At 44.0% G+C, this 26,904-nt stretch overlaps 1 protein-coding gene across 2 annotated transcripts in view; it reads right to left on the bottom strand.

Annotated features, from left to right (window-relative positions):
* Positions 1 to 10,229, bottom strand: part of LOC104691608 (ligand of Numb protein X 2-like) — a 29,321-nt gene extending 19,092 nt beyond the window's left edge. Inside the window, exons 1-2 of one of the 2 annotated variants that reach the window (XM_039572203.1) lie at positions 10,024 to 10,229; positions 5,684 to 5,836 (exon numbers count right to left, since the gene is read on the bottom strand). The gene's annotated coding sequence lies outside the window, so the exon portion shown is untranslated. The remainder of the gene's footprint in view (positions 1 to 5,683; positions 5,837 to 10,023) is intronic. The other variant, XM_039572202.1, reaches the window with a different exon arrangement.
* Positions 10,230 to 26,904: the final 16,675 nt, after the last annotated feature.

The raw sequence follows: 26,904 nt of genomic DNA, 5'->3' as shown, positions 1-26,904 counted from the left end.
CCTAAGCTGATCTGCTGTCTCACTTCTAGCTCCTTGAAAACAAGGGGTGAAGATTTCATTTTAAATGTCCCGGTGAATTCTACTTTTACACCACTGTCCCTTCAATAACGAGGACACTCCTGCAGACACAGGGGAACCTAAGGCTGACATCCCTGTGATGAAACCCAGCCCAGAGCCTTCGGCAAGGCAGGGCTGAGTGAGCAGCATGGGGAGGGCAGCAGGCTCAAACAAGCCTCCCTTGATCAGGGACTCGGGCACAAAGCAGAGCTTCTGCAAGGGGAGAATTGCTAAAATCTCATCCAGCACAGATAGTGCTGCAGCCCAACAAGGCACAGCTGAAGTGTCTAGAAAAAATCACTGTTTCATCATAACAGGTCTGGCTCCCCTCAGCTTCAATGAGCCACTTTCAAGAGTCAGAGAGTCCACAGGATTCCAGCTTTGTAGGGGAGGTTTGATACAAACTCAATCCTTGGCAATCCAATCTCAGGTCCCCATTCTAACCTCCACAGGCCAGACCAACCCAATCAACCCCTCCAGCCCTGTGTTGCTTTTTTTGTTACACCATTCCCCACTCTCCAGCTTCCTTCCAGCAATGGGTGGCACCTTCCCTGCTCCTGCCTTTCTCTGTAGCACTGGGATCTCTCCAAGGGTTTTAGCTTCCACATAAAGAGGGAATCACAATACCAGGATCCAGCTTGGTCCCAAGTTACTACACATTGACTGCATGAAATTGTTAAAGCCTGACATGTACATGTGCTGCTCTAATGGACTCTGCCGTTCTAAAAGTGCAACACAAGGAATGCCCCTGGAGTCAGAATTAGAGAGTAACACACCCCACTGCTATACGTAACAAAGAATTGAAGGAAATAAACCAGCAGAAATCTCTTTATATTTCCCATAAGGATTTCTTTGGGGTCACCTTTATCTTTACTCTATTAAAAAAAACAAAACAAAACAAACCAGAAAATCACTGTTGGCTTTTTTTTAAGTAGGATTCCTTGTACTGTAACACTGACTCAAAGATGAGACTTTATTTTTTAAGATGACTTATCAGGTAGTTTAATCTGTATTCCTGCCAAAGCAAGACTATTCCTGACAATATTAGCACATTGCCTATTCTTGTTTTAGCTCTGCCAGGGCACAGAGCCTCAGATCTACCCCCCCTGCACATCTACAACACTGTTAATAGCTCTGGGAGGGGTCTGCCAAGAACCACACCAGCAGTGAACCCCTCGGCACCATTCCTGGTGGGCAAACTGCTCATTCTCTGCTCAGCAGCCCAGATTTGGAAACAGAACTGATGACTCACTTCTACAGCTTTCAAGAAAAAAAGCTCTTTTAAAAGAGCATGATTATCTAAGAAATCTTTCCAACCCCGTGCCTCCACTTGTGCTGTGACTGAGCAGGAGCTGTGCCTGTGGTACCTGGGTACCCCAAGAGCAGCATTCCAGCTTCCCAGCTTATCACCAGCATTCCCAAACACCGCTCTGGCTCCGGCTTTTAAGGCATTTCCCTGTGCCACTTACTGTGCAGTATAAATTAAGGCTCCATTCAATCCAGGCCTGTCTGCTCTCACAGTTCCAGCATTTGATCCAAGTGCATTTTGGTCATGAATGTATCTACCAAAATTACATTTCTCTGAGGTGTAATGTTGCTGCTATTCCCATTTAAAGACTGAGAAATTACATCACCAGAGGGTAAAACAGACCCACAGCGGCACCAACTCCTGGGAAGTTAACACTTTGTTATGTCTCTGAAGAGGATCTCAAGGAACCTACCTAAGACCACATAAGAAGCTCCTGGGGAAAAAAAAAACCAACCCAAACAAAAAAAGAATAAAACCAAGCCTGTTTCTATTAACTAACTGATTTATAAAACCACAAATATGGTGAGTAAGCAGAGCACATTCCATATTGCAGAACACAAAACCATGCAGCCAGTCTGCAGCAAAGACATAAAACAGAAGTGTAAATTCTTCCTAACAGATATGAGATGCTAGAGGAGTGTTTCAAACTGCTTAAGTTAATAAATAATTAAAAAAAAAAAATTGGTTCTCAATATTAAAAAACCAGTTGTACCATGGGAAATACTTTAAAACTGGCATGGTTTATGCTTTTGGGCAGCTGTAGGTTAGCACTGACATGTTGCTATAGAAATATTGGGCTGAAACCCCAATACAAAAGCTTGTTTGGGGACTGCAGGGCTCATGCCCCACATCTCCTGCTATGTAACACTGCACTGCAGTAATTATGTCAGTTATTGTATTTATAACAACATTTCCCTGGGAGACTGGAAATGCAACATTCCAACTAAAGGCTAAACAATTAATTAATTTTTGGGGGTGGACAAAACAAGTCATCAGCACAATCTGGATGAAGATGGCTGAGGGCACACACCAGCAGGGCACCAGCCAAACCTAAAAGCAAGTTCCAGATGGATTCTGACGGAGCAAATCCAATCCTCTAGAAATAAACCATGAGAAAAAGGGGCAGAGCTTTTCCTAAACTTTCTTCCAACAGTTTTCACTCAGTTAAGAAGTTTTGTGTTTCACAGAATCGCGGTTTTTTTTCCATTCCAGAGAGAGAGAAAAGTGCACTGGAAAAGTGCTCTGTAACAGGGAGGGGGAGTTGCTGAATTTCATCCCTGCCTGTGAAAAAGGATTCATGAAATGAGACAGGTTTTATAGGACAGGAACCACAGTCCTGACTGAACACTTCCAGTGTGTTGCCCCAGTGTTTCACAACCATCACTGAACTGTCCTTAGTTTACAGCAGTTGCAAGAGAAGTGTTAGAAAAGCAGAGGATTTTTATAATCAATATTGAAGTAGGTCAATTTTACAAAAATACACAACACCAAACCCAAGAATGGTTTCAGGTGTTGATACAATTTCCTATTATCTTTGTTAATTTTCTGATATGACTGAAGATCAGGCCACTGAATGTAAAAATATTCTGTAGATGGTGAATTTATACAGTTAAATAAGAAGCAACCCTTTCACTAATTGAGCTTGCCTTGAAGTCACGGGGTTTCTAATGAGCCACCTCCAAGAGTAACTGCTCAGCACTTGTGTGAACATTTCACTCAGAAACTCTAAATCAAAGCTGCTTTAATGTAATCAAGAAAAATGGAAATCTAAATTTCCATTGTCCCCATCATTTTTTATACCCATCCTTTAACCATAAATGTGAAAATAAGTGGTATTTAACTCCTTGGTGTTTCTGTGCTTGTTAAACAATCTGGTATTTTATCTGCCTCAGCTTCTGGGCAAGTATCTGTTTTCTGCACCAGAAAACAGAAAGCCAATTGTATTTTCATTAATTATAATCAGAATCATTACCCTGTTAGACCAGAAAAGAGCTATTATCTGAGGAAACCCTATCCTGAGAGATGAGCTACAAGGCTTGAGTAGAGCAGGACAATCCCAAGGAGTTTTCTGCTGAGCAACTTTTGCAGGATCAGCTCTGCAGCATTGATGGATTTCCATTTTTAACGTAACTCACTTCCAGACAGATTTATAAAAGTTTTTTTATAAAAATCTTCCAGACTTTTATAAAAAGCCTGTCTGATTAGTGTATCTGAAAGTTCAATGCAAGTGAAGATTCGTAATACTCAGTTTTAAAAATCTTACTAGCAATCAACAGCTTAAATTGCAAGCATTTTTAATTTGAGGAGAATCAAAAGCTGACATGAAAACTTAAGAAATTGGTACTTATAATTTATTTCTCTCACTACCATATGCTCAGAACATTTGCTTCTCTCTCAGTTAATGATTGCACAGAGCAGTAACTGTCTCACAGGACCCAGAGTGTTAAAGTAGCAGGGCTACACAAATGTAACTTCAGAAATGAATCCCAGTACTTTCTGCAGAGCAGGAGATTCTGGTGTTATCATTCTGGTAATATTACCTAGGTAACAAGAGCCAGTAAATTTCCTCTCTCCTCCTTTCTTAAGGAATTAAGCTTTCCACCTACACTTTTCTTCCAAAGGGGATCCAACAGTGACTAGTTTAACATAGTGCTCAGAAAAAGGGATATGAATTCATGAATGCTTCCACTATATCCACCCTCCTTTCTACATCATATTCCACACAAACATGCAAGTTGCTCCTTTTGTGCTTGCAGGAATTCTTCAGTCACTTAAATCAATGTGCTTCTTTGCAGGATTTGACCCAAATATTCCTATGGAAGTTTTACCACCACATGGGTGGATTGTCTTTATTTTTTTTTTTTTCCTATCGTGTCTATAATCATCTCTCTCCAGGAAATTAAATACTCCCACCTCCACCCTCACCTGCATTTTCAATTTGGCAGCTATCTGCAACTCCATCCCTAAAAATCAGTTTGATGTTTGTGGGAGAAGGTTTCTACAAAGAAAGAAGGAACACAGTGCTATTATTTAAGGATTTAATCAGTAATTAATAACCACAGCTTCTCCTCCAACCCAAACAAAAAGCCCAAAACCAAACAAAGAGGGATTAGGAGATGTGATGTTAAGATTTGGGTTCATCTGAATATCTGGGAGCACGCTCACATTCCAAAGAGCTGGGTTTGCTTCTGGGACAGGAGGTAAAGATCAAGTGTCTAATGGCTATAAATGAGTATTAGATGCTCTTACCTCATCACTGTCTGTGTGTCTACCTACAAATTCCTTGTTTGTAGGGACAGATGAAAGAAAACCTGCACAGCACTGTCCCTTTGTGATCTGTGTTTGTCATACAGGTCAGAGAGAGGCAACGCTTTCTCATCCCAGCACTTCCGAAGGATACAGGGGAAGAAGCAGACTGTGCACTATATTTTATATAACTGGATGTTTTAAAAGTCTCTGTTTGAATATCCTCACCAGGGTGGTCACATCAGAGATATTTAAAAGTAATGTGAGAAGGGAGGAGGCGGGAAGAGAGAGACTCTTGCTTTTGGGAGACAAAAGGTATTTCTGTAGCTCTAAGCCTTGCTGTCTTGTGAGAAACTCCTACAGAGCTTTAATCTTTATCACACTCTATCAAAGTGTTCCTTTAAAATTAATTTCAGTTAAAAGAAATTAATCTTGGCTACTCTCAGCCTTAAGCATGAAATAACTAATTTTCTAAGTTCGTTACAACACAAACAAGGAACTCTTGTTTTCTACAAAACTTTACCACAAGCAATCCAGCAGCATGAAAGCAGCTTTGCACCTGGAGATGAAATATTTCCTATCAACAGACACAGTTTTTAACATCAGAAACACCAGATTAGGGCTTTGCTGCAGGATAAAGAAGCACAGAACTCCTCATTACCCGGTCCAAGTCTCAGTAGCACTATTTTTTTTTAATGGTGTTCTGTTTAAAGAGTTTGGCACAAGGTGTGACAGTATCCCTTTATATCAACAGGCACTTGGAATCTCAGCTCTACAAAATAAACCCAAGGCAGGATGGCTGAGAGTCATTCCAGAGGGACCAGCACGTTTCCCCTGGCCTGGCTCTTCTTTCCCAACAGCTCCTGTGCCCAGTGACAGCAGGGTGACAGCACCCTGCTCAGACTTCCTTTCATGGGGTAAGAGGGGTTTTTATGCAAAGTACTTTCTAGCCCGAGCTTGTTCACACTAACTAAAAAAGCTGAATTAAGAGCTAATTAAGTCTGTAATTCCCCTTTACATTCCATCTCACCATCAGATCGTGGTAAAGGGGAAAGAAAGAAAACAAGTTACCTTCATTTAAACAAAACGAAACCGTCTCAAACTGTGGCTCCCCAGGGCAGCTGCAGCTGAGTTTGAAGTGAACTTAAACTCTGCCAGTGCCTCTGGGTAGGCAGAGCTGCTGCAACCAGTAGCTGAAATGCCCTTCACCACAGGTGACAGCTCCTAAGTAAATAATGAAACAGCAGAAGTCAATAAAATAAAAAGTCTCTGGATAAAGATGACATTCCCCAATAGACAGACAGAACAGTATTATACCTCATTTTTAAAGGACTTGAGACATATTCTGCTGTTTAAGACATCTGTGTTCATGAGCTTACTCAGTTGCACATGGCACTTTTCATCCAATTTCATACCATTTCTCCTGGTGTATCTTATTGACTTTAAACAACCCTCATAGCTGAGGGAAACAAAACTGCAAGAGGCATTTTGTATTTGGGATGTATTTCTTTCTTTTCAAATCTTATTCCGATTTAAGGCTGGGTCCAAGCTGGTACCAGCAGCAGGACTTTCAAACCCATTGTTATCTTGCCGCACAGGGGCACACATTTGCAATATGTGTGAATTGATAACTATATTTTCCCTTGTTCTAAAAATAATTTTAAAATGGGAGTGGTTGCCTCATCAGCTAAAGGAGCTGAAGCAAGAGAGCAAAGTCCTTGAGCTGTTCCCAAATCAGTGCAACAGCCACATTCCTCCTGAGCCAGCAGTGAGTGACCTGCACTACCGCTGTGGGGAGGGAAGGGAAGGGGGAGGAATCCCCTTTCTCCGCTCAGTTTTCAGCCCCTGGAGATTCGGACTAAAGTAGCCCCAGGTGTTGATCTCACAAGGAAATGGGTTTTATCCTAAGCACTAAAAGGCCCACGAGAGCCATTATGTTTATTTTTATGTATCCTCCTTGAAATAAGCACGCGGCAATTTTTGTTCCCGACCAGTTGCGATCATGTACGAGAGGAAATCCTCAGCTCCAAGTTCCCAGGGCAGGGACTGCTGCCGTTATTTATTTGCTGTGTAGAGATCTGCAATAGCATTTATCAGGTGAGAAGAACTTCTCTATTATCAACCCCCCCACCCCCAGATAAGTCTGAGAACTTTACAAATAGGGCCGCTCATGATTTACTGGGCTTTCAGCAACGGCCACACTGATGTCACAGGTGAGAGAGTCCCTTGAACCCGCAAGAGAACAGGGCAAGTTTTATCTCAACTCCTTTTTAACTGTCAGAAAAACAGCTTTTAGAGAGACTCTGCTGCAGCTGTTTACAAAACGTGCATTGTTTAAGGTACAGGCAAAGAGTAAGCAAAATTAGACAACACTTTAAAAAAAATACATAATCCCTTCTAGTGCTTCCTTTCCAGAATATTCCAAATAACGAACACTACATCTCCTAACAGAATTTGCACAGAGAACCTCTAAACTCAGGGGATCACTATATAAATATATATATTTTAAAATAATAATAAAAAAAGCCTTTGCCTGTAAGCTGCTGATTGTCTCTCCAAATTCCTCCAGCTTTATTCCATTTCCCTCCTTCCAGCCTTAAGTGCTTTTTCCTGGACCAGCACAGTAATTCCTACTGCTCATTCATCTAAATCCCCTCTAACCCTTTAGATGGCTTGTGAGATACTGACTCGTGGGCAATTTCTTATCTGAAATATCAGAAAAACTGCCAGATATTTTCATATTTTCAAACTTCATTTGTGTCAAGAAATTTCTAAGCCAAGAGCAACGTTTTATATGCTATAAATCAGGGAGCATAAATGGACGAGGGACTGTCAAATACAATTCCTAACAACTGTATGAGCAGCACCACTAAAGTAAACTGAGAAGGAAAAGCCAAACAAGAGGGTTTTGTATTAAACCAGCAAAACATATTCAGGCCTGTGAGTAAGGCAACAGCTGCAACTCCTCTGGGGAGATCCACACGAGCAGAATGAAATGATGCAGCTTCATTTTCAAAGCGAAATCAATAGAGCTGTTGCAGCAGGATGCTTTTATTTTAATGCAGAAAGTAAGATATATATGGCAGTGCAAGGAGAAGAGAAAATACAGTAGGGGTGCTTCATGAGCTACAGATATTTTATTATGCAGTGATATTCATTCTTTTAGGTTTATTCTTATGATACTATTTAAGTCTAATACTCTACAATCTCATAAATGTGTAAATTTTTTTATTAAGCACACTTGGGAAGTACTGCATTACCATAGTTTATAAACCCATTAATTACAATTTCTAGAAGTTACTGGAATTGCAATTCAGGTAGCACTAAGTTCACCCAGAATCAATCTCAACCTGTTTCATCAGGTATCTTCGAACCTCATGGGGTTTTTTGGAGGTCATGTAGCTGCCAGGTCCCTCCTGGAAGCTGTTTCTTCCACCTTTTTCAGCCCTCATTGCCCAGGCCATATGGCTGGGTTTGTTTCTTAACTCTTGCTCATTTCCCTTAGTATTCATTCAGTTAAAAACTTGAAATTTGTCATTCAACAGATGTTCCTTTTTGCTGCACACCACAGGTCCTTCTCTCCCGTTCATCCCACGGGGTTTTATGCCAGTGCATCCCTGTTATTTAAATGAATTCCATCTGCACCCAGCTTGCATGCTAACACTTAGGGTGAGTGAAGGTGTGGATTTCCAGCACAGCTGACTTTTCCAGCTGGGGAGCCCCAGAAGAGGTTTGCCTCCTGTTTATCACTTCCCTGCTCCATCCTCAGCCATATGACCCCTTTGTTTTGCCCTGCACAAGCACTGGTGCTGTTCTGACTCCATAAGCTGGTTCAGGGAGCAAATCCCTTTGGGGGAGGGAATAAATATTCCCACTGCCTTAGGCCCTTTCAGCAGCAGACACACTACATCTGCTTAGGGAAATTGTGAAAGACGACTTGGAGTGTGCAACTTCAGAGAAAGAAGTTTTGTTTTGAAGGAGCCATGTGTGCAATCTGCTCTCCCTTTGCTGGAGAGCTGCCAAAAGAGCTCCAGCATCAAGGACAAACGTCAGCGCCATCCCTCAAAGGCACAGCACACAACTGGCACTGCTGCAGGAGAGCTCCAGTTCTCCAACCCACCCAAACCTTGGGCTGCTTGAGCCTCCAGGGGCTTAAGGATTACACAGGACAGCTCTGGGCTTCTGTGACAGTGACAGAAACTTCTCTGGACTGCCAATTATCTCCACTGTGCCCCTGCTCCGACACACTCTCTGCACAGCAGAGACCTTCCCTACCACTTATATCTGTACTTGAGCTGGAATAGTTTTTCCTACGGAAACTTTATGTTCTGGTCCTTTCGCCTTGGCTAAAAAACTGGAGCAGAAGTTTAAATATGACCCTTTTTCAGGTTGGTAAGCAGCAGGGAAGCACTCATTTTGAGCTCCTTACTTTCCCGAGGTAAAGCAGGTCCCAAAAAACGCTCAAGGAGTTGAAAGTGCCGTTTCAAGCAGGGCTTAAAGCAAACTAAGCCTGCAGTGCCACCGAAAGGGGCAGTCCCACTGTCCCTGCCACCTCCTGCGCTGGCATCAGCTGGCTGCTGCCTAGGCTGCTCCTTCTCCATCAGATCTCTTTCCTCCTGACATTATCCTCGAGATGCCAAGTGCACCCAACCAAGCAGAGCAGGATCAATCACCCCTTCAGCAGCACACAGCCTCACCCTGCTTTCCACCCCTCATAAAAAAACCCTCGTAAATTAAATAGAAATCTGTCCAGACATATGGTTGCTCTTTGGGTTAAACTAAGCCTTATCACCACCTGTACGTCTTACCTTTAAGGTATTTCCAAAAGGTCCACATCCTCACCTTGCTGTGCTTTGCCTGTTTATCTCAACTTCTATTTATAGGCGTTTTTCCCCCTGCATTAATTACCAGCAAACTCGCCGACTCCTCGCAAAGACATTTCTGCCCCACTACCTCCCTGCGACCCCCGCAAGCGGAAAACCGCCGGGTTTGGGGAGCCCTGCCCAGGCACGAGCTGTGAAGAGTTAAACCCTGGGGCCGGCAGCCTTCACCTGCGCTGCCCGTGTCAGTGATAAGGGACATCGGCGGTGGCCCCGCGCGGTCACGGCCGAGAGCCCGCCGCTGGCAGAACGGGGATCCCCGGCCGCCCCCGCAGCGGATCCGCGACCCCTCAGCCCCGGCGGAACCCCCCGAGCCCCTCAAGGGACCCCGCATCCCTTCAGCCCCGGCGGGACCCCCCGAGCCCCTGAAGGGACCCCCGCGCTCAGCCGGTCGGGACGCCCCGACCTCAGCCCCGTGTTCCCCCCACCGCGTCTCTCAGGGGACCTCAGCCCAGTGGGAGCCCCGCGCCTCCTAAGGGACTCCCACGTCCCTCAGTCCCGGCAGGACTCCCCCACACCGTCCCCGCTCACCTGCGGCCGCCGGGGGCAGGAAAGGGCTCGCTCGCCCCCGGGATGGGGAGAGAAGAGGCGCTGGAAGCCCAGCGCCAACCCGGCCTGCGACGGCGGCAAGCGCGGCGCCTCCACCAAGTTTCCGGGCGGGGAAGAAAGTCGAAACCTACGTGAGAGGAGGAGGAGGCAGCGCAGCCGCCCAGGTGTCACTCGCCCGCCCGCCCGGCACGGCTCAGCCCAGCCCTGCCCTCCCCTTTACCGCCGCCGCCTCCGCCTCCTCCGCCGCCGCCTCCCCGGGCCGCGCACACCCGGCGGCCTTGGCCCGCCCTCCAGGGGAGCCGCGGGGGCTGCGGCGCGTCCCGGGCCTCGACCGCCCGCTGCCCTCATGGCATCCCCGCTGCCCTCGGGGCATCCCCGCTCCCCTCATGGCATCCCCGCTGCCCTCGGGGCGCGTCCCAGGCCTCGGCTTCCCGCTCCCCTCATGGCATCCCCCCTGCCCTCAGGGCGCGTCCCGGGCCTCGACCGCCCGCTACCCTCATGGCATCCCCGTTGCCCTCAGCGCAATTCCCCCTCGAGGCAATCCCGCTCGCCTCAGAGCATTTCTGCTTCCCTCAGGGCATCCCCGCTGCCCTCGGGTCAATTTCCTTTACGTTCGCGGCAATTCCCACGGCCCTCGGGGCAATCCCGCTGCCCTCAGGGCATCCCCGCTCCCCTCAGAGCATCCTTGCTCCGCTCAGGGACAATTCCCGCTCCCTTCGGGGGAAAGGATGGCACTGGATACAAGGGCGTGCTGATTTCCCTGTTGTTTCTATAAACTCCAAGTAGGTCCAGGTTCCAGTGTTCCTATTGAGGCAACTCTGGGAGCTCTCCTGCTTTCACACCAGCAAAATGACCAACCGCACACGGGGGGTTTAGAAGTTTCCAAGCTGTGTTAGCACAGTATCCAAGCTTGGAATTCCTCCCAAAGGAAGAGACCAACCTCCCAAGACCCAACTCATTATAGTTTCTGGGTTATAATTTCTTTCTCTCGTTCATCACGCAGACTCGGAAATGCTCTTTCTGCAGACAAGAGGGCCATGAAGTAATAAAGACAATGACGTTTCTGACAATAAAGAAAAAAAAATAGAACTTTAAACCAGCAGTTTAGAAGAGGATTTATTAGGAAGGAAACCTTTGTCCGTTGAGAGGTAATGTAGTGCAGGTGGAACTAGCACACGCCTGTCTGCACTTGATCGTTTAGGATATCCCAGAGTTGCTGATAAAGACCTAAATGGAGGGAGGAGAAAGTGCTTCCCATGTCCTGAAAACACCTTCTCTGCTTTAATAGGGCTGGGGATCTGTGTTATTCAAAATATTCAATAAATAAGAGGACATCTTTTATTTGGGAACGGGGACTAAATGATCTTTAAGGTCCTTTCCAATCTAAGCCAAATCATTCTATGATTTTATATCAGTTTTTTAGCTCACTTTGTCCATTTTGTGTCAAATTTCCTATGGAGTCTTTCCGGTTCTTTGCTACCTCATTAATTCCTTCTGTTCCCTGTTTTTGTCTGTTGAAGTCTTCCAATGAGGGGCTGTGAGCTGTGCTTGGGAGTGAGTGAGGGATCTTCATGTTGCACAGGTGAGGCTGTAGGAGATGCGCCCTGTACTGAAAAAGCAGCAAGGCCCTTCTATTATTTTATTTAGATTATTGTTGGAAATTGAATGGAATCGAGGCAACAACATCTTTGCCCACACGAGATCCATGTTTCCACAGGACATGAAGTGTAAAGCGTTTTTGTAGGGCCCAGCTGAGAACTGTGATCCAGCTTTGCAAACCCACTGATTTTGGTTAGGATAAATTAAATGTCAGATAGGATTTCCTCTGAAGCACCAAGGCTGAGGAGGCTGGGTAGCATCCATCAGATCATTCTGAACAAAAAATATTTTAGGAATAAAGCTGGAAGTACATTGCCAGCTCAGACACGAGCACCAGAGCCTGGTGCAGAGACATCAGGCTGGATCTGCACCCAACCTCACACCTGAGCCTGAGCTCATTTATCCAGAACTCATTTACACTGAACAGTCTGGCCTATAAACAGGCAAAGCTTAAGCTGAGCTCTGTAGAGCTGGAGCACTCCCAGGGGGAGAGGTTTAAACCTTAGCACGGACCAATTCTCTCTTCTGTTCTGCGGGGTGAGGACAGGAAATGTGTGGGTGAACTTGGGGTATTAGGGAGACAAACCCCAGGGAAATCTCAAATAGATGCAAATCTTCAAAACGAGGAATTCTGTCTAGTTAGCACTCGCTGGAGATTTTTATCAGGTGTTTCTCAGTGGACAGCATGACCATACATAATTAAGGTCTGGTGAAAGTTTATTGTATAAGCGTGCTGGAATTTTGGTTTGGTTTTGTAATAAACAATCCCACTGAGTCATGGCTACTAAATGGACTCAGAGGACACAGATCTCTTCTGCAGAGCTAACGCAAATGTAAAGAACTGAAATTACTTTGTTTTTTCAGTCCGTGCAAAAGGAGCCACATCTTAAATAAGGCTTGGCTTGATGACATGAAGGCTTTGCTGTATTACTGGTTCCTACCTGCTCCTGTTCCTGCCCTGGCAACAAGGCACACCAACCTTTAGCTCTGCACTGTGAACCACATCAGGACACTGATCCAGCTGAAAAACAAACCAGCTGAAAATCTCTAGAAATGTTTTATGTAAAATATATAAACACATTTAAAATAGATGGATATATTTTTAAAGCCAAATAGAGTTCCCCAATCTAGAGGTGGAATGGAGGGATGTGATTCTTCCCTAGAATTGCTAAGGAAGCAGTCAGAAGAGCAAAGTGGCTAAATATGAAACTGATCCTGGTGAAGAAGGATCCCAAACCACAGCTGAATATTCAGTTTGCAGAGTGTAAATTAATTGCTCCATTGGATTGTTGTGCTGGCAGTTAATGTGTTGTGTAAACCTGAAGAGAAGGCTCAGATGTAAATGTTTTGCATGGAAAACATCTCAATATTTGGGAGAGAAATAGTTTCTGGGGTAACACTCAAGTGGTGACTTTGGTTAAGTGAATGTTGCTGAGAATCTCAGTCCACTGTGCCTTCTCTGGCACCTCTCACAAACCCCACGCTCTGCTGTCCTCACTATTGATTTTGAAACACCAAAGTTCTGCACAACTCAAGGAGTTTTTATTTACTAGCAGTTCTGCTGAATTACTTGTGCAGCTTTTTGAGAGCTGCAAAGACTCTCTGTCACACAATCCAGCAATCTCAGGTCGAGTTTTATCTGCTCTCAGTGCTGATAATTTCCTGTGTGTGATTTGTACAGTAACCACCGTGTGGGAAAGATTATGGGCCACACATTTCTGCAGTGCATGTGTCAGGATTAAAATGCAGCTTCCTTGAAAACAGAATTAAAAATATCAACTGATTAAACTTGCATGTTTACAGATTATTAATTCTTTTATTTCACGGGAAGATTCGGACAGCTTTTATTTTTTTAATCTGAAAATAGATATTAAATAAGCAAAATAATAGGAAAAATAACAGCAGGAAAATTGGATGAGAAAGCAAAAATCACATCACACAAAGATCTATAGATTAGTTTAATCCCATTAAAGTTGCATAAAACTTGGTAACTGTGTGTGTGGCTATTGTCCTCTTGTGGGATGGTGCAAGGAATATATGGCTGCACAGTATTAATTTGGGACTCAACTTTGATGTTTCATCACAAACAAACCGAAATTCCCAACCCACACAAAAGAATGTAAACACAATTAAAAAACAAATCCCACAAACAAGGAGAGAGAGTCATCCCAGGAATTTATGATTAAATGGCCTGGAATCTCCCTTTTGTGGAAAGCAGAGCGATGGGAACACGTGTGCATGAGCACACCGGGCATTCTGGTGAATCCAAGGTCCCAAACACAATGTTTGGATTCGTTCTGCCAGATTTTATAACTTCTTTTGTTGCTTTAGCAGTATTTTGTTATGTTTGCTGCAAATTATTGCTACCTGTGCATTGCATACTGTATTTTATAGGGAGCAGTCAGAGCCCCAGGGTTTGGAATTTATAAATGGGGGCAAACAGGCTATTAAGAAATAAAACATCAGAATCTTGTGTGCGTTAGTAATGATTTAGGACTATTTTACATTATCTTTCCTCGTGGTGTTTCGTTAACAGTGGGCAGTTATTAACAATGTTGGAGTACTTTATTTGATGGATCTGTAGAATGTTTCCATTAGATGTAAACAGACTGATTCTCTGCTTCCAGAAAAGTGCCTGTTGGCAGATATAAAGGGGGCATCTGGCTTTTCTTAGGAGGGGAAAAACCCATCTGGCTTTTTACAGTGGAGCAAATATGATAATATAAGGATAAAAAAAAGTACATGAAGCAAATCACTTTCTGGGTTTGCTGTTGTGAATAATATTGATGCCTAGTCCTTAATTTTTATATGATACTGTTGAAATGCTGCAGCTGCTTTGTAATCAACTCAGATTTCTTTTTATCATAATGCCTCTGTTGCAGTATTTTAAATGAGAGTTCATAAATACTTCACCTATCAAGACAAATACTGTAGCAATAGATAAAATAATATTTCATTAGGCCAATTTCAGGTCCCACTGAATTCTCCATTATTATTTTACAGGACTGGACTTGATCTTTTGTGGTGCTTCGCCCAAAAGCCTGACTCCCCTTCCGTATTAATTTCTTGAAAAGAAGAGAGAAGGTACCACCAAGTTTCCAGCAATTATTTCTGTTACAGCAAGTATGGTGCTTGATTTACTTTATAGCCTGTAATTGCTACACTATTCTCTTAGTTAAGACTGATAACAGATACTGAGTAGACTTGATCCAATTCAGGAATAATATCTATGCAGTTTTGTGCCTGGGAGGTACCACTGCTCTCTGATGCAGGGTCTGTAGTAAATAATGTGCTCCTGCAGGGTTTAGAATTTGACCTCCAGCCACTTTTGTTCTGCTAACTGGTTAAAAACAAACCTGATTTTCTGTCTGTGTTTGTGAGCTTCTTGGGCAGCTGGGCCAGAGGAAAGGGCTGTGTGTGTCCAGGGGTGTTATCCTGTCCCTGACAGGAAACGCTTCCCCTTGGAGTCCCAAGTGAGGCTGTGCAGCTCTGATCTTCCTGGAGAGGCAGGAGCCACGGGAAGGCTGCAGCACTGCTCCTGGTGGGGCAAACTCCCTGCCACGAGGGCTTGGGAGCAGCAGCAGCAGTGACCATGGAATACAGAGCACAGTATGGTGTTCCTGGAGCACGTTCAGGGCTTGCTCAGTCACTATTGCAAGGTCAAAGAGCACCTTTATTTCTCCAGCATAAATGCAAAATACTTGGTAGGTGTGAGTTTGGGGCCAGTCTTCTTCCAGTTTCACAAGGTGCTTTCTGCTTCAGCAAGGGCTGCTTGGCCATACGACGTGTTGAAGACAACTCCATTTGGAAAACTAAACCAGAGATCACCTTGGTTCATGCCACCACAGAATCTTTCAAACCATTTTCAAAAGCAGACTCTCTCAAGGTGTCCCTTTTTTGTGGTATTTCACCCAGCCCTACGTTTACAGCCCACACCTAGGCTCAAGAAATGACTGCAGCAAGTCCTGAGTGTCAAAGCAGCCATCAGCAGTGGGCCCAGATACTGTGACAGCTGTGCAAAGAATAGTAAATGATAAAGATAACGATCCTAAAGCTCATAAAAACTGACAGGTTCCTTTCATCAATTCTTCATCCACAGATTGCTGTAAGCCCTTCAGCACAGCAGGTGCCAGAGCAATTTAAATATGCATGTAGAAAACATCTCCACAGGGATTACTCCTTTGGTGCCTGATTTTCACTCACTTCTGGAATGGAAGAGAGGTTCAGTGTCCATTTATTTAACAGTGTTTAGCACCACCCTACAGCAGAGTGAAGAAGCATCTCAATATCAGGCAATGTTGAGATATTTGTTAGAGAGGCAAAATGTACTGAGATAATTTGACATTTCTTTTGTCCATGGAGTTTTCAGTTACTAAGGTTGCCCTGGAATACCTTAGGTATTTACAAATCAATTTTTAATAACAGTAATATACCTCCCACAGGAATGTGGGATGGCTGCAAGTCTCATCAAGCTCTAACACAGATCTGGAGCCATACCGGTTAAACACACTTTTCTTCAAAACTCTGCTCAGGCAAAGTGACATATTTCTAGTGAGACTCTTCAGTCTACACCAAAAAAAATAGACATATCCTGGGGAAAAACAAGATCCATCCAAATAATTGCTATGTGCTGCAGCTGGAGCTCTGTTTCCAGAAAATAGCTAAATATAAACATTCCTGACTGGATGGGTGGGAAGCCAAGGCTGCCTTGCAGCAAAGATACCCACAAAATATGATTACCTCTTAACAAGCTAATCCACAAGAATTCCTTCTGCACTGAGCAGGAGATCAGAGAAAGAAGCAATACAGCTGCCGTAAGTACAATTGTATAATTAATAGGCCTTCTCTGGAAATGCCACTGCGGCCTCTGCTAGGAGTTCTTTCTCACATTCCTGGACCAAGCTACTTCATTTCCAAATCCAGAGGTTACATTTTGTTAGCTGTCAGTCAGGAACTCTGCACACCATCCCAGGGGACCTGCAGCTCTGGTTTTCCTCTGCTTGCTGCAGTGCCACTGGAGATGATGTGAGAAGGAGCCACAAGCTCTGCGGTGCTGTCCCAGATTCCAGCTTGGAAAGGACACTGCAACCCCAGCTGTAGGACTTTACATAATCTTTGTACTTGTACATCACTTCTGCTTTTTTAGGTGACCTCTATAATAGAAATCTGAAGTGTCACAACAATAATACAGCTGTAAAAATAGAACAAACCTTTCATAGGACTACTTAAACACAATTCTGTCACAACTTGGAGCTGGGTTTTGGCAGACCCAGTCGTTAAATCCTGCATGCTTCTGTAACCTGTACTCTGGGCTCTTTTCTGGAGAAATGTCATTCTGCAGAGTTGCCACCTGAAATTCTGGACCAGATGCCACAGATTTTCGGAGAGTTTTCATGGATGTATTACACGAGTTTCCTGGCCATAATTATGGATCTTTTCAGTAATGAAAGTCCTCTGTCTGCTTCCCCATTACGCTGAATTCAGATGCAAGGGATGGTGGTAAGTCCAGTTAAAAACAAAGGTGCTGCATGTGACACAGGACATTCCAACCCTGATTCTCTTCCTGCCAGTTCTCCCCCTGAACGCTCAGGTCATCATCTGCGGAAACCAACGATTTTGTGCTTTGGTACACAAGACTATTTGAGGGTATTTTATAGGCCCATCTTGTCAAACGCTGAGCGCAGCCCTCAGAGACTGTTCTGACCAGTTTTAGCAGCCTGCCTTGAATTCAAGCTATGCATGACTTGGGAAGAACGAGCTCGTTAAATACATTCCAGAGGTGACTTAACATAAGAAAGAAACACACCTCTTCCGTGCAGCGCTAGCAAATGTGCTGCTAAGTCAGGTGGGGTTTGTCTGGGAATAATTTGCTTGGCTCAAGTTAAGATTCTGCTGTCTGAACATAATAAAAGAAGTTGGGATAAGGCAACATAATAGAAGTTTGACCATAATAAATGTCTGAACATAATAAAAGAAGTTGGGATAAGGCAACATAATAAAAGTTTGACCATAATAAATGTCTGAACATAATAAAAGAAGTTGGGATAAGACAACCTAATAAAAGTTTGACCATAATAAATGTCTGAACATAATAGAAGAGGTTGGGATGAGGCAGGTCTGCCTCCAGCCCGCTCACCCACACTTGTAAGAGCTTCAAAATACTGAAGGAAGTAAAAATAGTTTGACTGAGAAAAGGAAGGAATCTGGTATGAGAGCGTTACTTTCAGAAATAGAATATGTCTGTGATTGCAGTCAGATATAGATCTTCACCAGAAGAGTCTTTGTTTGTGTTTTGACCAATGTGTTCCTATGATGGACCTGACTGAAAAGAGCCTCCATGCCAATTCTTTCCTGGATTGGATTCATTATTGCACAGTAAAACAAGAAATGTGCTCAAGAAATTCCTTTAATAATAATTTTAATAAAGACTCAAGGGATGTCAGGTGAAGTGGAACACAGATCTGACATGTAATATTCACTGAAGTACATAAATTAAATGTGCTCTTTTGGTCATAGCCCACTTTAACTTTCCCTTTTTGTGGAAATGTGGAGCCCAGCTCTGAATTCAGATGAAATGCAACAGCTACACTGTTTGTCCTCCTCAGAGAAGGGGTATTTAGGAACCAGCTGCTCTGGGAATATCATCTGCTACATCCTGGTGTGTTTGCTGACAGAAAGTGATTTGACTTTAAATCTATTCAAAATCAGAAATCACTGCTCACTTCTAGTGTTATCCTTTCTACATTTTTCAGAAGATTCAATGGTCAAAGTAATGATCATTATATATTAAAAACTTGGGAAAAAAAACCCAAACAAAAACCAACCAACCAACCAAGAAAGCCAAACCCACAAATTCTACATCCCTGCTTAAGTGAGGGATAGCCAAACTATTAATCTGCGCACCAGGATTTAGCTAGTTAAGAATTTCTTCAGCTGTAGGACTGAAATATATCGCCAAAAATGAATTACCAAAACAATATTTTCAACTGCCTATTCCATCTCATAGATTCAGCAATTCCCTCCTGTGGCTGAAGATGCTTTACTTCTGGTTGTGCAGCTCACAGGACATCTTTTGATTTCTAGCCCAGCTGCATTCCTCATCAGCCGTGGAAGTTCCCCTCTGCTGATGAGTCCAAGTTTGTCTTCTTTACTCATAACACTTGGTCCTTCTTAATCTCTTTTCCCGTAATCATCAAAAAGCACTTTGCAGATATTAATGTGAAGATCTGCCTACTGGCAAACTCCCAGTTTCCAATCCAGGTTACTGATTTGGAATCCGTGGTTTAGTCCCTACAGCACAACAAAGAATCTGTTTAATAGAACTCAAGGAGCTGCTTTTATTCTTACTTACATCAGCTTGTATTTGTCTTTATTCTTTTGCTAACTGTGGAAATCAGCTCAGCACTGCTCTTGCTTTCTACAAGAGGGAAGCTTCCTGAGTGGTTTCTTTTGCTGCTGGGGAGAGGAAGGCTCGTGTGTGGAATTTTTGGAAGAATTTGCCAGATAAGGCCCCAAGTCCAAGCCAGGCATGCTATTTTTATCTCTGATATGACTCTGAGTTGCAGCAGTGATGTTACAGTAGCAGTTAATTTAGGGTTCAAAGCGAGGTAAAAGGCAAGTTGATACTCAGTAATTTTGTATTATTAAACATTGGTTATGAATTGTTACTTCTGAAAAAGCTATTTTGTAAGTCCATCACAAGGAAATTCCTTTTTCTTGGCATTGGGATGTTACTTCCATGGATCTTGGCACAGAGCAGTGTGAATCTATCACATTGTTGCAATCCAAAGCAAAGTTTGGTTCAAATAAGATAATACTGAAATGAAATAAGGGGACAGCTGGATTAATTATGGTCAATTGTCTATGCACAAACAAAAATGCTGATACCAACACAGACTTTTCAGTTCAGCAGAACCTCTGCAAACAGCGATATTCTCTGACTACAGCAACACTGCAGGTGTGGGTATGAGTAAAGGAGCAGGTTAAAAACCTGTCCCTGGATGACACCAAGCTCAGGGAGAAGAAGAGTCCTCGAGCTCTTGCCATGTGTGGTCAGCATACAACAAATTAAGATGAGCTTACTCTAAACACTGCAGCTAAACTTTAAGCTGGTCTTAAAGGAACAGATCATGTGGTAGCTGAGGCTCAAACTTTTCTTACTGCTCTCTGCTCTCAAGCTGCCTTTATAACAAAAAAATCTCAGTGCCTAATTTCCTTTTTCCCTGAGGAATGGTTGGGGTTTGGGGCTTTCTGCTGAATATCCTGGCTACTCCTAGCTCAGCCCTGTGGTGGAAGCAGGATCTGATGGAGAATGAGCCCTGCTCAAACCCCAGGTTTTGTAGCGGTTTCACCATGTCAGCAAAGCGATTTGTGGATTTATGTTCATATCAATTAATGCCCACAAGCACAGCAGCTGTTTCTTTTCCAATCTGCATTGCTATGAGCACATACACTGATAATATTACTGACATTTGGACTTTTACTCCCTTACCTGTAACAATTCAGCTACAAAGCATAAAAAATCCGTGAGGATAATTCCATCAATCTAGCTGTTTTGTAATAGTTGTACCTTCTGCTTGTCCTGGCAGCCTGAGGGTTAAAGAGCAGCTTTAGCAGATCATTGTCTTTGGCAACAATTTCAAAGCTTGATTTAAGTTCTTTCCCTTGCTCCATTACTCAGGGCTGCTCCTACGAAGCTCCTTAGTGACAGGAGAGCCGTGGGCATCCCTTCAGTCACTTTGCTTGTCCCTGAATGTCCCCTGCTGTCCCCCAGGGCTGTCCCTCCCTTGGGAGCACGGCAGTGGTAAAGTAGGAGTACCCTCTGCTGGCATGTTTTTTGCTGGGCTCTGTCCCACAGCTCTCCAGCCTGCTTCTGTTCCATAGCACATTTCCCAGTTATCCCCACCTCCGTATATTCATTGACAGATTTCCCTTCAGAGGCATTTTTATACTTGAGTCGTATTTATACTATTCTACCTAAATTTTCTATTTTTTCATCATAGCGTGACATAGGTCACTGTAACTAATTTCTTTCCCTGCTTGGCTTTCAGGTCCTTGAGTTAAATATTTTTTTTCCAACAATCAGCACTTGGACAAAACATATTATAATTTGTTTTTAAGTGCTGATACACTCGATACCGTACATGTTACATGGAATGCTGATGGGATTCCAGATCACATTCCAGGGATCACAGATACGCTGAGAGTCTTGTGGAAGTTTATACAACAGAAATCTCAGGGGGAGAAGAGTTTTGGTTTCTTTTCAACCACAAAAGTAAATAGCAGAGAAGAATAGCTTTTCTGAGACCGGGAAATAAAAATTGTCTTGGGCTAGGGGTGAATCCAGACCCTGTTTAGCTACTCTTAGCTGGAATTCAGAGAGGAGACCCTCGGATCTGAGCCCTTCGGTGAGTCTTGAGTGCAATGGACATTAAGCATAGCCGGGAGAAAGGAGTAGCTGCAAGCGAAGATTAGAAATCCCCTCGGGGCGAGGAAGAAGGAACAGATGGTGCTGCCTGTGTTTTGCCCCATGGCTGGTTCTGAGCATTCCCTCTCCCAAACACTCCAGAAGATTTTTAGGAAAGAGAAGCCGCAGTTCCCTTGGGCCCCTCATTGTCCTGCAGTGTTTAACTCTGCTGTCTGCCCATCCCTGGCACACAGGAACTAACTGCCTGCTCTGGGGCCCCTCACGGATGCTTTGTAGGCTGCTTCATAACGGGGCAGCTGCTGTGCATTGATGGAAAGCCACATAAAACCACGGCAGTTGCTCTTTTAAGCTTCTTCAGTGACAAGTGTCTAAAGCAAAACGTGTTACCTCTGGTTCTGTAACAGCATCAGACCCATCTAGAACATCAAAGCTGTCACTGAGTAAGCAACACAGAAGATGTGACAAAGTAACACAGTAGGCTGCACATAAAATAGTAAACGATTGTATTTCTTTTCTGTGTTTACCTCAAATAATCCTTTGGAGGTCTGAAACAAAAGCAAGGCAGTGCTCGGTAGGTGTCAGTGCTTCGAGACTCATTCCACAGCTCCACCACCGCACCCATCAGTTGGGTAAGGGCTGAGCTGAGGAGGAAAACAACACAGCTGGATTTCCTTTCCTGTCCTTGACACCTGGGGATCTCTGGTGACTGGCACGGCCCTGCTCGGATGTGTCACCTTGTGAGACAGCGCTTCTTGGGGCAGCACCTTCCAGAGGTGTTGCATCAAAGAGGAATTCCCTTTGGAATGTCTGTGTTTCTGCTGGTTGGTATTGGCTCTGAGTTATTAATCACAGCTTTGCAGTTTACACTGCAGCCCGGAATGCCATTGTATTCCCAATTCTGTCAAAAAGAACCATTTCAAAATGCTTTGACATCTGCTTTGCTGGAGAAATGGGATCTGCTTTCTTCCCCTGACAGCTCTGGCAAACTGTGAAAGGTAGCTGTGAAATACCTGGTGGTTTGCAAATCCAACACAGCTGCAAGAGTTTGCAAGTCTGAAGCTGTGTGATTACTGCAGATCGAGAAGTCTGTTAAACGAGTGGATTTGGATTTTCTCTTTCCAGGAGGGAAGTTGTGCTGTTTGGTTTGCTTTACCTTGCTGCTCGGATTCATATTTAGAGTCAGACATAAGTAGAGCTCACCTCAACCCCTTCTTTCTTGGATTCAAAATCTTAGTGAGGTTGCAGATTTTTGCCTTGAGATCATTGGACTTCTTTTCTAGGGTCTTCTGATTAGAATGATTTGTTTTCAGGAGGCTTTATCTGTCTTTAACTGTGCTTTGTAAACTGAGGGGCCAGATCCAGCTGAGATCAAAAGGTTCCTATCAGATTAAGGGAGGGAGGTAAACGAGACCCCTTTCAGAATTCAGAGACACAGACAGAGCTGTCATTAGCAAAGCAGACAGTGGGATTTCTCCTCTCCAGCCATAACTATTGGTCCTCTCACGCTCCTATGTGGTTATCAAACCTTGTACCACATTCTGATGTTGGTAGCTCATCCAGCATCCCACTCTCAGTAATGCTGGGTAATTGCCAACTGCAGGGAGTGCGTTCATCTGAAGGACAGAAAATAGAAATGGGAAATACCTGTTAAGGTACTGGTCCAATAATGCATTTATTAGGGGCTTGTTAGACGAGGGTAGAAAAAGTTTAGTGTTTCTTGGCTTGACACCTTCTAAACCCTTCTTTCATCTCACTCTTCCTCCTCATCCTCCCAAAAACAACGCTCACATCAAAGCTCTTTGACTTCAAAAATGTGCAGTCTTGAAATACAGTTCCACGATTTTCAGGTCCCCACCCCCAAAGGTCTCACCCAGATCACCTAAGCTGTTTCCTGAGTGTACGTGCTGAAAATGATACAACTTTTTAAATTTGTTGAAGTAACTTTAGTCATGGGTTTGTTCACAGTTTCTGTGGCATATGCAGACCCCCTTAACGTGAATGAATATGGCAAACTTTCAGCAAATTTAGAGATTTGGGTCCTGTCCTTGCCCACAATGTCGTGTCAACAGCAGACTCGATATTTATCATTTCCAGCTATCACAAGGCAGTCCCAATATTTGCCCAACTTTTTGAAATGACCGGAAATCCTTCAACGAATTAAATCTGCATATTAAATACCTCATTTAGCTGGGTAAGTGGTAACTGAAATACGTGTAAGTGCATGGCACGATGTCCAAGAGACTGCCACGATCGCCCTGCCGTTCCCGAGGATTCAGCCGAGGCAGCAGCCGGGAGACAGAGAGCGTGTGTGTGTCTGGGAGAGGGTGGGGTGGAATATTCATGCCATTCAAAAGACTCACGTTGTTACTTAACAACTACATTAACCTCCTGTCACAAGTCATGACCTTGTGCTGACCCTGGCCAGCAAAGCAGCCCAGCTCTGAAGTACAAAACATGAAAGTGGCAGAAGGAAGGAGCGGAGGAGGAGGAGGAAAGCTCAGCTCTTCATGGAAGAGGCTTCCAAAGCCATTCAGACAAACGCGGAACAAAAGCCGCTGTGCATAGGCCATCCCCACCCAGGCACTCACTCACTGGGAAGGGTTTTCCTGGGGAGTCTTTCAGAGCCAGCTGCAGCCTCACACGACCTTTCATCTGTGAGGTTCCTTTTAATGTCAGGCGCCCTGGTAAAGCAAAGGGAAGCGGCCCGAGAGCACACAGACAGCAGCCTTTAGATCTCTTGTTTCGGTCCTGCTTTGCTTTGCAGCACAGCCCTGTTTGCACAAGTGCTGCTGGAAGCTCACCCCACCTGAATTTCCAAAATTCGGGGAATGGAAAAACTTCACTAACCAAAGATGCTTTTTCTGTAGCTGTTTGGTCCCTGGAGCCGTTTTGATAGCAGGGATGGGATTTACAAGCCCAACTCTGCAATGTCAGTATCAGGAAATGGGCAAAGTGACCCCAACTTGAAGTGAGGAGGAAGAAGGTGGGCTATGATCGGCACAGGTGGAAGGGCAGCAGGAATTTGTTTTGCAAAGAACAGCTGGAAATGTTCAATGGGACCTGTGAAAGTGTATTTTGAAGGCAGGCTGGGAATCTCAGTGAGGGCTGTGAGAGAGAAATTCCTCTTAGTGAAGGGCTCTGAGGGGAAATATCTCACAGAAGCTCAGGCAAAGTGGGTTTTTTTCCTCTTATTTTCTAACAGAGTAGCAACAAAAGTGGTCACACCTCGGGGTGGCTTCAGTGAGCCTCGAGGAATTATTCCCATGTTTTGCTGACCACAGATTTTGGTCAACAGGCCTTCCCTCACTGCTTGGGGAAGCGCTGACCCATCTGACCAGTGGCTCATTTATTCATTTGCCCTTTCCAGCAGACGTCAGGACAGGATGTTTTAGAGGAATTTCCATAAAGAGCCTTTCTAAAATAACCTACTTCAAAAAGAGGCTCTTGGTGCAAGCAGAGATTGGCTTCTGTTCTGAAGCTTGAGGTTTATGAAAATCACTGTTTCTCTTTGATTTTCCAGTAGTAAATAATTATAGGTTTGACATCCTCAAGCTTTTAAATATCATGAGTCAGACATCCAGCTATGAGATGGTTCATAAAATTCTCACTAACCTAAAAATAATAAACACTGGGTTATTTTTGCTTTCTTCCTGGATTTGCATCCTTTAGGGTTACAGGCTTTGGGTTTTCTCCTGTGGCTGTTTAAAGTGTCCTCCTTATTCCGAAGGCTGAGGACTATATGTGCACGGCAAATTCTGGGAGTGAGGTCATCCAGAGAAGCTGGACAGCTCTCAGGAATTGCAACAAAACCCTGACAGCAAGCAAAGGAACTCTGGCACAAAATCCTATAGGGTAACCCTGTGCCAGGCCAGGAAGTTCCCAAATGTATGAAGCCATATAATTTCCAAGGGCTGTATCTCCTGTTTGATCTCCAGGAGCCAGCAGCAGAGAGCCCTTCCCGTTTGACAACAGCCAGGCCAGGCCAGCTGGGCCCTGCACCCCTCCCACTTCCCTCTGCAGCTCCTGCCTTCAGCTCAAGGCTGCTGGCCCAGCTCTCCCTGTTTACATGTTTCCAAATTCAAGGAGGAAAAGGGAATATCAAACAGACTTGGGCTCTTTTGAAGTGGCTGGAGGATGCTATCAGGTCCAGGGGGTGTGTTGTGCCTTTGAGGCTTGTTTGTCTTTCCCTGGTCCTTGTGTGCAGGCCTTTAACCATTCCAGTCTCCAAAGCCATCCCAGTCCCAGTGGAGTTTTAACCAGCTATTCCAATCTCCAAAACAATCCCAATCCCAGTGGAGTTTTAACCAGCTATTCCAATCTCCAAAACAATCCCAATCCCAATCCCAGTGGAGCTTTAACCAGCCATTCCAATCTCCAAAACAATCCCAGTCCCAATCCCAGTGGAGCTTTAACCAGCCATTCCAGCCCCCAAAGCCATCCCAGTCCCAGGGGAGCGGCCCTGGCACCATTACAGGGCCAGGGTGGTCTGTGTTGAAACACTTCTCTCTGTGGTTTTCAAGCATGGAAGTTTCTTTATTCTTTTGAAATAAATGATTGGACTGAAATAAGTTCTTGTCTGCCAGGAAGAAAATCAGGGATTTGATTTGTTTTTGAAGAAGGAGGTTTTGTCCCTTGGCAGAGAGCTTCCTCCTTTAATGTCAGCTACAATGGTTGCCCTTTGGAGACCTTCTATCATACCCACACGTCATTAAAGAATGGCCTTAAAATCTTCCTACTCCTCTCAGCTTTGGCTGCGACTTCGGGCTGGATCCTCAAATCCTTGTCTGTGCCTGCTCTCTCCTGGTCGGTGGCTGGAATTGCTGCTTGAGCACTCAGGATCGTGTTGAAAGGCGAAACTCAAAGCACCTGAGATTTGTTCGGGCTTAGTTTAGGACCGCCCCACTTTGCCAAATCTCCTCTGATGTGAAAAATCTTTTATAGGTGAAAAAAAGTGCTTTTGCTAATTAGAAAGTAGCGAGGAAGATAAAATTTTGAAACTCCAAAGTCTTGAAGTGAGTTACAGTTTTGAATATCAATGTCAGGAGGGAAAAAAAAAGAGTGAAAATATTTTCAATTCATTACTAAGAGCTTTTTTAAATCCAGGATCTGATTCATCAATTCTTTTTATAGATTTTCCAAGAACTGGACTAAAAGCAGCTCAGACATAGAATCACAGAATAATTTAGGTTGGGAAAGACCCTTAAGATCCTCGAGTCCAGCACTGCCAAGGCCACCACTAACCCATGTCCCCAGGTGTCACATTTTCATATCTTTTAAATCCCTCCAGGGGTGGGGACTTCCCTGCCCAGGCTGTTCCCTGCTTCTGGCACCAATTTGTGCTCTGGCCATATGCAGCCAGTAACAGGTTGAAATATCCTTACTTTGATTCCATGTACCCCTGTGTTGTGCTACTTGCATGAAAAACAAAGTTAAAATGAATTTTTAAAAGAGTTTGAAAACCAAAATAATCAACTATGTCTCTGCAAAAAAACCCAAAAAGACAAAAACATTTCTTGACTCCTTTTTTAGGTTTTATTTTTCCTCTTTGTTTTTACTTCAAAAATATGAAAAGTATCAGTTCTGTTTATATGAATTATTTTAGGTGTTTTAGGTTTTAGGCAGCTGCTTAACTGCTATTTCTGTTTGTAGATCAATTCATCACGCCCTAAATGGAAAGTGGAAGGAATTTTTCATTCTTTGGTGCTCTAGCCAGTGAGTCCAGGTAACCAGGAAAGGCAGCAGGGTTGAAGTTTTAGCAAGAGCTGGATTCTTTATTATCTGGGCTTTAATCTTTCTGCGACCAGCCTTTTGTTCTCACCTCTCTAGGCCTGGTGAAG

Source organism: Corvus cornix, chromosome 4A, assembly GCF_000738735.6.
Source record: "Corvus cornix cornix isolate S_Up_H32 chromosome 4A, ASM73873v5, whole genome shotgun sequence".
In the NCBI taxonomy this organism is placed as follows: Eukaryota; Metazoa; Chordata; class Aves; order Passeriformes; family Corvidae; genus Corvus; species Corvus cornix.
This window is presented reverse-complemented; position numbering and strand designations above follow the sequence as displayed.